Source organism: Leucoraja erinacea, chromosome 25 (assembly GCF_028641065.1).
Source record: "Leucoraja erinacea ecotype New England chromosome 25, Leri_hhj_1, whole genome shotgun sequence".
Classification (NCBI taxonomy): Eukaryota; Metazoa; Chordata; class Chondrichthyes; order Rajiformes; family Rajidae; genus Leucoraja; species Leucoraja erinaceus.
In genome coordinates, this window is record NC_073401.1 from 17382984 (window position 1) to 17393979 (window position 10996).

A 10996-nucleotide genomic window follows, 5' to 3' on the forward strand; every position below is an offset into this window, starting at 1 on the left:
GTCCCTTCAATCCGAATCTGTCACTTGACACCAGAAATGCACCAGCTACCCTAGAGTAACGGCATCAACGTGTTGGTAACAGTTGTACCGCTGGGTCAAAACGCTGCAATTTTAATTTGCTCCACAACTGTGTTGGGGTAGTGCTGTGCAATCACCTCCCTCTGTTGAGACATTAAGTTGCCCTGTTGTCTCTTCTCCTTGTTTCTGTGGATCTTTCAGAGCCGGTGAAGTCATAAAGGATAACCATTCTCGTTGGGGGGGGGTCAAGGAAAGAGCGTTCACGTCGCGGCCCTGTTTCCTCCAATCTTTCCACCACCACGCACAAGAAGCACAGGAAGCAACAAGACAGACAGACAGACCAGACAGACACGCACAAGAAGCACAGGAAGCAACAAGACAGACAGACAGACAGACAGACACCATTGTATGCAGATGCCGAGAAGTGTGTTCAGCTCTGGCTGAACAACTTCTAATATTGTGTGTGGACTCGACAAGAAGAACCATTCTCGTGGCCACGCTGGAAGTAGTTTATCGGAGTTTCATCTCATCACCTTCGATGGGATCCTACACATTTGGCAGTGTTCTGGTCCAAGGGACCTAGAAGTCTCGTCGGATGGCAGAACCCACCTGAAGGCTCGACGGACAGCGCAACCGGCAAGGAACTGGAGATGTCGGACGTGAGGAGCGAGGGCTGGTAGGAGGGTGAACAGGGGTAATGCCTCCAGCGCCTTCAAGGATGGCTGCAGGAGGTGCCCGGGAATCAAAGGCGGCCAGACAAGGAGAGGGACGTCGGTTTGCGGGAACTGCTCCAGCAGACTAAACATGTGGGCCGACCAGACTTTGGACTTTGAATAACGGCCCCAGAACCTACCGATGCCTGCATGTGTAATATATGCAAAAGGAATTTCACTGTGCAGTTGCGTATGTGACACACTTATCTTAAAAGGAATTAATTGTGCAAAGGATGCTTTTTTTTTGGAAAGAACTATGCATTTTCTGAGATGGACAAAAGATGAAGACTGCTATACCTTGGGTTTAACACCAAATAAATTCACCAGTTATAGAAAATAGTTGCAATAAGCATGAGATATGGACAATGCCAACATAAACTGCAGAAAAGTGGAGGAGGATGCACTCTCTGGAGTTTAAACGAATGAAAGGGGACCTCATTGAAACATATAGAATAGTGAAAGGCTTGGATAGAGTGAATTTGGAGAGGATGTTTCCATGTGGGAGAGTCTAGAACTAGAGGTCATAGCTTCAGAATTAAAAGATGTTCTTTAAGGAAGGAGATGAGGAGAAATTTATTTAGTCAGAGGGTGGTGAATCTGTGGAATTCTTTGCCACAGAAGGTCGTGGAGGCCAAGTCAGAGATAGATAGATTCTTGATTAGTACAGGTATCAGAGTTTATGGGGACAAGGCAGAGAAAGAACAGGAATGATTGAATTGCGGAGTAGACTTGATGGGCCAAATGGCCTAATTCTACTCCTATTCCTTATAACCTTATGACCTGGTACTAGTACTTGGCAAGACCTTTACCTACCATCGCTTGTACTTGTACTGGTACTTTGTATGTACTTTTACAAGTCTTTGCTTGTACTTGTGCTAGCCTTTGGTCCACCTATTATACTTGAAGTGCACAAACACTATGCATTGTATCTATGCACAGTATTGTCTGATCTGTTTGCATCGCATGCAGAACAAAGCTTTTCTCTGTACCTCGGTAAACGTGGCAATAATAACCTTAAGCCTAAACCTGTGACAAACATCTACAGTTTCTGTTGGAAGCTGACGGTTGTTAACAAGCTTAATTACACTCGTTCAGGGCTGAATGCTTTACACGTGCATCAGTAGCAAGAAGTGGCAGACGGGGCAGCTGCATCCTGCGGTGGAAGATGAGATAGGACCTTGTGGGATGTCATTGGGTAGGCAGCAGGAAGTGAGGGCGGGCCATGGATTGATCTGTGGGTGACACCAGATCTATTGAAGTGAACGGGAACCATACTGGAGATGTTGTCTATGACTGCATTGGTGAGGGTGAAGGTAGTTGAAGCTCAGGAATGGCGAGGTGAACTGGAATGAACAGGTTCAGTTGACCACACAGAGACGGCAGGAGGACAAGGGAGATACAGTTTAGAGTAAAGATAGAGATCAGGTTTCAAGAGTTACGTCAAGTGTGTTTAAGGTTATGAGGAGAATGGGTCTCGGAGGGAGAGATAGTTCAGCCATGATTGAATGGTGGAGTAGACTTGATGGGCCAAATGGCCTAATACTGCTCCTATTCCTTATGTCCTTAAGACCTTAATTGTCACATGCAGGAAGGAACTGCAGATGCTGGTTAGACACAAAATGCTGGAGTAACTCAGCAGGACAGGCATCATCTTGTTATATGTACTGAAAACAAAACAATTAACGGATCTGTAAACATAGCACTCATACACATCATAGTAAATAAAAAATATCAATAAATTAATAATCCCAATACTAATGCAAAAAAGCCTGAAGTTCTTCGTGCAACCAAAGACTGCCCATAATTCATAGTTTAGTTTGTGTTGTGCAGTGTTCAAGAGCCTGATAGTTGGGAAGAAACTATTTTTGAACCGGGAGGATTAAGGTTTTCAGGCTCTTATACCTTCCTCCCGATGATAACAGCGAGATGAGAGCATGGCCAGGGTGGTGTGGGTCTTTGATGATATTGGCTCCCTTTTTGAGGCAGTACCTCCTGTAGATCTCTTCAATGGCGGGGGAGTGGCAGGGGAGAGTGGATTTGGAAGGTGGGCAAAAAGAGGGGTGGGGTGAGGTCCAACTGCGCAGCCCGACTGCTTTGTAACCGGAGGGAGCGACTGTTTATTCAGCACGGTAAGGGTTACTTGAGTTATTGCTGTTTTCAGTAGCTGGCAATTCCGAGATGTCTCCAAGTGACAATTAGTCGATGCTACACCATTAACCAATATTTGAGTTGCAGGTCAGGACTTAGCCGCTGGTAAGGTGTCTTTGCCATCATGGAATAATCCCATCATTTCCTCAGGCTGTGGCACTGGATAATTGGGACTCACAATCACAAACTAGGTGTTGGATTCCTTGCTGTACCTTGACTGTGAGCCATCCACTCACACACCAACGCACCCAGAGTGAAGTGACTCGTGAAGGCATGGATAATCAACGCTTCCCGCATGCTGGATACAAATAATTTATAAATATTTGAACAAAACAAAAATCAGTGGTTATTTTTGTTTTGGTCAGAGTGACTGAGTCCCGCAGACATGTCAATCATCTTTGAGCGAATCTCCAGCAGGGGCTGGGATAATGTTGTTCCTGCTGGTCCTCAGAGTCCCTGGGCAAGGACGCGAAAATAAAAGGTGGACAGAGTTTGGAATCTCTGATAATTGTCGTGGGACCGTTGTTCGAAAGTGCTTGAGCTCAGATTTAAACTGAGGAGTGGATAAGTTCAGAAATCAAAAACCGCAGATGCTAGTTTATACCAAAGATAGACACAAAGTGCTGGGGCAACTCAGCGGGTCAGGCAGCACAAAATGTGCTGGATAGAACTTCAGATGCTGGTTTACACCGAGGATAGATACAAAACGCTGGAGTGACTCAGGCAGCATCTTTGGATAGCTGGAATGGGTGACCTTCTACTTTTCTTTAGAGATACTGAGTGGAAGCAGGCCCTTCGGCCCGCCGAGTCCGTGCGGACCAGTGATCACCCCACACACTAGCTTTATCCTACACGCTAGGGACAATTTACAGAAGTCAATTCATCTACAAACCTGTACGTCTTTGGAGTGTGGAAGGAAACCAGAGCACCCAGAGAAAGCCCACGTGGTCATGGGGAGAACGTCAAATTCCGTACAGACAGCACCCGCAGTCAGGATCGAACTTGGGACTCTAGTGTTGTAAGGCACCAACTCTACTGCTGCACCACTGTGCTGCTCTTCCAGGACGTGTTTCTTCCCGATTTGACTTCTCTGAAACAGAAAGTACATTGTCACGAACACTTCTCACACCAGATTCATGAAGGATTGCTCACACCTTTCTCCTTACAGCATAGGAAGGAACTGCAGATGCTGGTTTAAACTGAAGATAGGCACAACAACTCAGCGGGTCAGGCAGCATCCCTGGAGAAAAGGAATAGGTGGCGTGTCGGGTCGAGAATCTTCTTCAGACTGAGAGTCAAGGGAAAAGGAAACGAGAGATATAGACGGTGATATAGAGAGATATAGAACAAATGAATGAAAGGTATGCAAAAAAATAATGATGTACAATGCAGTTCCACTCCAGCACCATTCCTTGACCAGACTGAATGGGAACCCTTGCTTCCTATAATACACAATACAGCTGTGGTTAATGGTTTGACTGATGAAGCCAGATCTTTCCCTGAGCTGGCATTGTTACAAGGCCTTCAATAATGTATGGATGTTCAACCTTGTTTGATCAGTATTATTGAGGCTGGTTAGAAGATGGAATCTAGGGGAGCCCAGTCTTTCACAAAAGATAGACACCTAGTGTTGGGGTAACTCAATGGGTCAGGCAGCATCTCTGGAGAAAAAGGATGGGTGAGACTTATGGGTCGGGACCAGTCCGAAGAAGGGACCCAACCCGAAACATCACCCATCCTTTTTCTCCAGAGAGGCTGCCTGACCCGCTGAGTTACTCTAGCACTCTGTGTCTATCTTTGGTATAAACCAGCATCTGTAGATCTTTGTTTTTACGCCATTTTTCACAAGTTGGGTTTTGTTCCTGCAAGTTTTCATTCTGATTTTAAAAGGGTTAAAAGCAGAACGGGATTCTGACGTTTTTATGACATTTGAGGACGAGACCAAGGACCCTTTAAGGGAGCTGGTGATGTAATTCTCAAGCCTGATTGAGTTGAGCAATTTCAAACAGCTCAGTTCTGTGAGCTCAAACATCTCTATTTACTTAAATGTTGCCCACCTAGAAGAAGGAAACAGAGCTGGAGTACTGGAATGTGAGGCACGCTCTGTTGCCAAAGTAAACTACGATTACAAAACAGTTGCAGTAATCTGCTGTGCGATTACTGCAGACAAGGTTATCTGGACAAGAGCACTCACAGTGGAGTCAATACTGGTCCAAACATACGGTGACACCCAATGCAAATAATAAACTCCAGGTAAATAAGGAAGAAACAGCCTTTTAATCCCAACAAACTGCAGCCTGTTATCTTCCAGCATTGAGTGATTCCATAATATTAAGCAAACGTCGTTGTATCAGGCCACATTACAAATCTGCTCCGCCTTGCAGAAGTGGACTTCAACAATGGAGGGAAACTTGATGCAGTGGTGGGGCTTCCTGGAGTTTGTGTCAACACATCTCACACCGCCCAACACACAGCAGACTTGCTGTTAACCTTCAAGGCAAGTCCTCCGAGTACCAAGCAAGTTGGAGCCCGCATCCGTTTTGTAACTAGTTCTGTGGTCAGTGACATGACAATGGTGGGTTTCGGTCAGCACCACCCCACACACCGACATTCCCGGCAGAAGATCCCAATCCCAAATCCCAAAGTGACAAGTGACTAAATGGCAGCAACACCCACTGGAATAAATCAATGCTTGTTTGTCCAAACGAACAATGGATGAGTGGAGTCATCGGGTCATACAATGTGGAAATAGGCCCAACTTGCCCATGCTGACCAACATGCCCCATCTACACTAATCCCACCTGCCTGCATTTGGCTCATATCTTTCTAAACCTATCCTGTCCATGTACCTGTCCAAATGCTTTTTAAATGAGTCCCTGACTCAACTACCTCCTCTGAGCTTGTTCCGTGCATCTACCTTAAAGGGTCCTGTGTGAAATAATTGCCACTCAGGTTACCAGTAAATCTTTCTCCCTTCACCTTAAACCTATGTCCTCTGGTTCTTGATTCCCCTACTCTAAGTAAAAGACTATCTATTTACCTTATCTAACCCCCCTATAAGATCACTCCCCAGCCTCCTGCACTCCAAGGAATGAATTCCTAGCCTGCTCAATGTCTCCCTATAGCCCAGGCCCTCTAGTCCAGGCAATATCCTGGTGAATCTTCTCTGTACCTGTAAAAGGTGTTTAACTTGCATCTCTAAGCTTCTGAACATTGTTGCTGAAATCTTCAAAGATTTGAGCGTTATTTGTACTGGAGTTAAAGCATATTCCGTAAAGCATTGAAAAACAATCCCCTTTTTTCACACTGAACAGCAAGCACACACTTACACTAATCCTACTTTATTCTCCTTACCTTCTCATGAACTCTCCATAGGCTCCGCCACTCACCTATGCACCAGGGACAACTTACAGTGGCCAATAGACCTGCTGGTCTATACATCTTTTGAATGTGGGTAGAAAATTGGAGGATCCAGAGGAAACCTATGTGTTCACAGGCAGACTCCACATAGATAGCACTGGGGTTCAGCATTGGACTTAGTGCTGGGAGGCAGCAGCTTAACTTGCTTGCACCACTGTGTGCCGCCGAGTTTCTCGAAGGGTTCAGTTCTGGATTGAAAGGGGAACGAAGTGAAGATTAGTCACAATCTGAATGAAAGGAGCGGAGATCAAGCAACTCCTGCTTCTATTTCTTATGTTCTTGTAATCACTAAGAATCTATGAGAGGAACATCACGTATTGGCTGTTGAAATGTGTTACCGAGAGAGTGTTTCAAAGGTAGAACAAATAGCATGATTGAAATGTGTTTACAGTGAGAATGTGTGAAATGCTAGAAGGAGTATTTTCTCCCTTTCCCAGTTCCAGCACAGGTTCTCAGACCAGAAATGTAGGAATAGGAGGGATATGAATCAGATACAATGAGTTTAAGTTCCACACAGGCGTTGTGGGCCAAAGGGCCTGTACCCGTGCTGTACTTTTTTTATGTTCTGTGAAACATGAACTTGCTTTCTCTGTCCAGAGCTGCTGCCTGACCTGCTGAGTATTTCCTGCAGTTTGGATGCCTATTAAAGGGGCTGGCTTGGAATGTGCTTACAAGTAATGTTTTAAATGTTGAAAAAGGAGTGCATTTGAAATGAGTTAATACTGAGTGGTTTTAGAATGATTTCACAGAAATTGCAGCTGCATGAAACATTAGTGAGGTCGCATTTGGAATATCAGGCGCAGTTCTAGTCCCCTGATTACAGAAAGGATGTGAAGGCTTTGGAGATGGTGCCAAAAAGGTTTGATCGTATAAGGAGAGGTTGGACGGGCGTGGAGGTCTTCTCTGAAGTGTTGGAGGCTGAGTTGAATTTGGTATCATGTTTGGCACTGACATTGTGGGCCGAAGGGCCTTGTCCAGTGCTGTACTGTTCCATGTTTTTGGGGTGTGATTGAAATGGGTGACGATAAACATTTTTGAAATGCTCTCCTAAGAGATGTGTTTGAATTGGATATTGGAGTGTATTTACAGAGTGTGTTTTTGATGTGTTTTACACAAGATATTTTGGAATTGTGTTTACAGGGAACGTGTTTGAAGTTCTTTTTGTAGGGTTTTTGTTTGAAGTGTGTTTACACAGTTTGTTTGAAATTGGTCACAAGGAGTGACTTTGAAATACGTTCTCAAAGAGTCTTTGACAAATTCACGGGTTTGTGTGTTTGAGTTGTATTTACAGGGGGTGTATCTGAAATATTGGCCTTTATGTAAGAGGATCTAGTCTAGTGCAAGAATAAAGACATCTTGGAGAAGCAAGAGACCACACATCTTGGGATCTTGAACAAAAAATCAAAGTGCTGGTGGAACTCAGCAGAACAGGCAGCTCTTATGGACTTTAGATTTTATAGATACAGTGCAGAAACAGGCCCTTCAGTCCACCAGGCCCGCGCCGACCAGACATCACACCGTACACTGACACTATCCTACACACTAGGGACAGTTTACAATTCTACCAAAGCCAGTTAACCTACAAACCTGAACATCTTTAGAATGAGGGGGGAGCATCTGGAGAAAACCCACGTGGCCATGGAGAGAGCGTAAAACTCCGCACAGGCAGCACCTGGTGCTGTGAGGCAGCAACTCTACCGCTGAGCCACTGTAAGAAGTGGTACACAGAGGGAAATGGACAGATGCTGTTGTTTAAGAAGGAACTGCAGATGCTGGAAAATCGAAGGTATACAAAATTGATGGAGAAACTCAGCCAGTGCAGCAGCATCTATGGAGCGAAGGAAATAGGCAACGTTTCGGGCCAAAACCCTTCTTCAGACTGCTGTTAGATGCTGTTTTGGGTTGGGTCCCTTCTTCACACTCTGAGTTATAAAGATATCTGACTGTAAATATATCGGACCAGTGAGTAAACTCCTGGAATGTGGTGGGCAGGTTTGGTCTCTAACTAAGGAACGACATATACATGTGACAGAGGTAATGCAATGAATGCTCACTAATCGATTCCTGGGGTAGGGAGATTGTTCTATAGGGAGAGTTCAAGCAGACTGGCGTTCAGCTCACTTGGGTTTATGGGAACTGGCTTTTATAATGTGGGATTCAGTGAAACATGGAGTTACAGGGATATGGAGTAATAGAGTGATACAGTGTGGAAACAGGCCCTTCATCCCACACCGGCCTACTTGTCCCAGCTACACTAGTCCCACCTGCCCGTGTTTGGTCCATATCCCTCCAAACATGTCCTATCCATGTACCTGTCTAAATGTTTCTTAAATGTTGCCTCAGCTTGTTCCACCACCCTTTGTGTGAAAATGTTACCCCACAGATTCCTATTAATTCTTTTCCCTTTCACCTTAAAATATAATGAGATGGAAATGATTTAGCAGAATAAAGAAACGGCAGGCAGGATTAGATGCAATTTATTGTAAAATTATTCAAAATTAAGATTTATTTCTTGGGTGGAATTTTTTTTCACAGGGAAAGGATGAGAGACTGTCACCATTACATGTTATGTTGGAAAAACAAATAAACGTATCATTAATGTTGAAATCAGACATAAAGGAAGGGGCAGGTTGGATTATTAGGATCACGGCCATTGTGTCTGTTCCACCATCCAAATAGATCAGGGTTACCCTGCAGCCAACTCCATTTCCTTGTCTCTCCTGAATATCACCAATACTCTCATCTAACAAAATCTGTCTGAACAAGAAAAGTTTCAAATTTTCAGATTTTGGAGTGAAAAAAGGCATCAGGATCAGTGGTAGAGCTGCTGCCTCACAGCTCCAGAGACCCAGGTTCAATCCCGACCTCAGGTGCTGCCTGTGTCGAGTTTGCACGTTCTCCCTGTGACTGCATGGGTTTTCTCCGGGTGCTCCAGTTTGCTCCCACATTCCAATGACATGAAGGTTTGTAGGTTATTTGCCCTCTGTGATTTGCCCTTAGTGTCATGGCTGATCTATCTCCCCCCCCTAAACCCATTCTCTTGCCTTCTCCCCATAACCCCTGACACCCATACTAATCTAATTGTAACTTTCACCGTTAAATTCATTTGCCATTGCCTCTGAACGTTGGAGCCACAATTCCTTTTTTAAAATCATTTTGATTCACATTATCATTGTCTGATTCAGTGCTCAGTGTGTCTACTTCTTTCTGCGGATATACATCTAGCAGAAGTCCTGAAGAAACTTGTCCCTGCTTAGTCAAGTGCTTCAACTGGGCCTTGTGTGACACAGAACAGATGAGACGGACCAAAATAAGAAGAAGACTGAATTATATATAAGAGTACACTACTTATTTGGCAGAGTCTATATGTGAAAAATACAAGTGCTAGAAATCTAAAATAAAACTGCAGCAGTTACTGCGTGAGACGCAAAAGGTTTTACACACAATCACAATCCGATTTTCAGGGTGCTCGGATAAAGCTTGATACCAATCCTTGTAAGAGGAAGGAGGCAGTGTAAGCGAGCAGATGCGAAAGGATCTCCTGTTATCATCACAAAACAAGCTGTTCTTTGAGACTACAGCATGTTTGATCGTCAAATATTGGACAGAAGGTTCATTGCAACGTGCCTGGGGCTGTCCAGAAAGAGCACCGACAGAAGGGAATGATGTTCCATTGCCAAGATCATCTTGCCAATTGGATGGATTATCACCCGCCATGAAAGTGGCTGCAACGTTCTTTGCTCCCTTGCATTTAATGATGCGGAATTTTCCAACCGCGCTGGAAGACAACGCTCTGATCAAATATATCTTCAGGGCAGGAGTCCACGATTTGAACCAAGGTCATTATCAAAATGATCAAAAATGATCAAAAATCCAAATTCAAACACTCGTATTTATTGAGACATGAACACAAATTGCATGCAAGCACGGGCACAATGAGGAATAGTAAACGGAAATGAAAATATTGCACTCAGCAAAGAGCAATACCTACTTTTGAATTGACAATGGCAGGAAGATCATTGAGGACATGGCTGAAGATGGTAGGATCTAGAACGCCAAGCTGAGGAGTTCCCGCAATGTTCTGGGCCAAGGATGGTCGACCTCCAATAAGCACAGCTTTGTACTCTTCAACATTTCTTTTTTTTAATTAATTTTTTAAACTTAAAAAAAAAAAAAAAAATTTAATTATATTTTTTCAGAAAGTGAGAAAAGGAAAATGAGAAAAGAAAGAAAATGAAGAGAAAAGAAGCTGAGGTAGAAAGCAGAAGAATAAAGGAGAGATAGCTATGTGTTATTCTTACCACCATTCAGATTCAGATTCAGATTCAGATTCAGATTCAATTTTAATTGTCATTGTCAGTGTACAGTACAGAGACAACGAAATGCATTTAGCATCTCCCTGGAAGAGCGACATAGCAACGATTTGAATAAATAATAATAAGGGTCCGGGGGGGGGGGGGGGGGTGGTGATTGGCAGTCACCGAGGTACGTTGTTTAGTAGAGTGACAGCCGCCGGAAAGAAGCTGTTCCTCGACCTGCTGGTTCGGCAACGGAGAGACCTGTAGCGCCCCCCGGATGGTAGGAGGGTAAACAGTCCATGGTTGGGGTGAGAGCAGTCCTTGGTGATGCTGAGCGCCCTCCGCAGACAGCGCTTGCTTTGGACAGACTCAATGGAGGGGGGCGAGTCCTGAAACGGA

At 44.4% G+C, this 10996-nt stretch overlaps 1 long non-coding RNA gene across 1 annotated transcript; it reads right to left on the reverse strand.

Annotated features, from left to right (window-relative positions):
• Positions 1-1504: 1504 nt before the first annotated feature.
• LOC129709463 (uncharacterized) lies at positions 1505-10427 on the reverse strand. The gene is made up of 3 exons (XR_008725510.1): positions 10291-10427; positions 6234-6487; positions 1505-3969 (listed from the first exon to the last, which is right to left on the reverse strand). It is a non-coding gene; the product is annotated as an uncharacterized LOC129709463 (long non-coding RNA).
• Between the last annotated feature and the right edge of the window lie 569 nt (positions 10428-10996).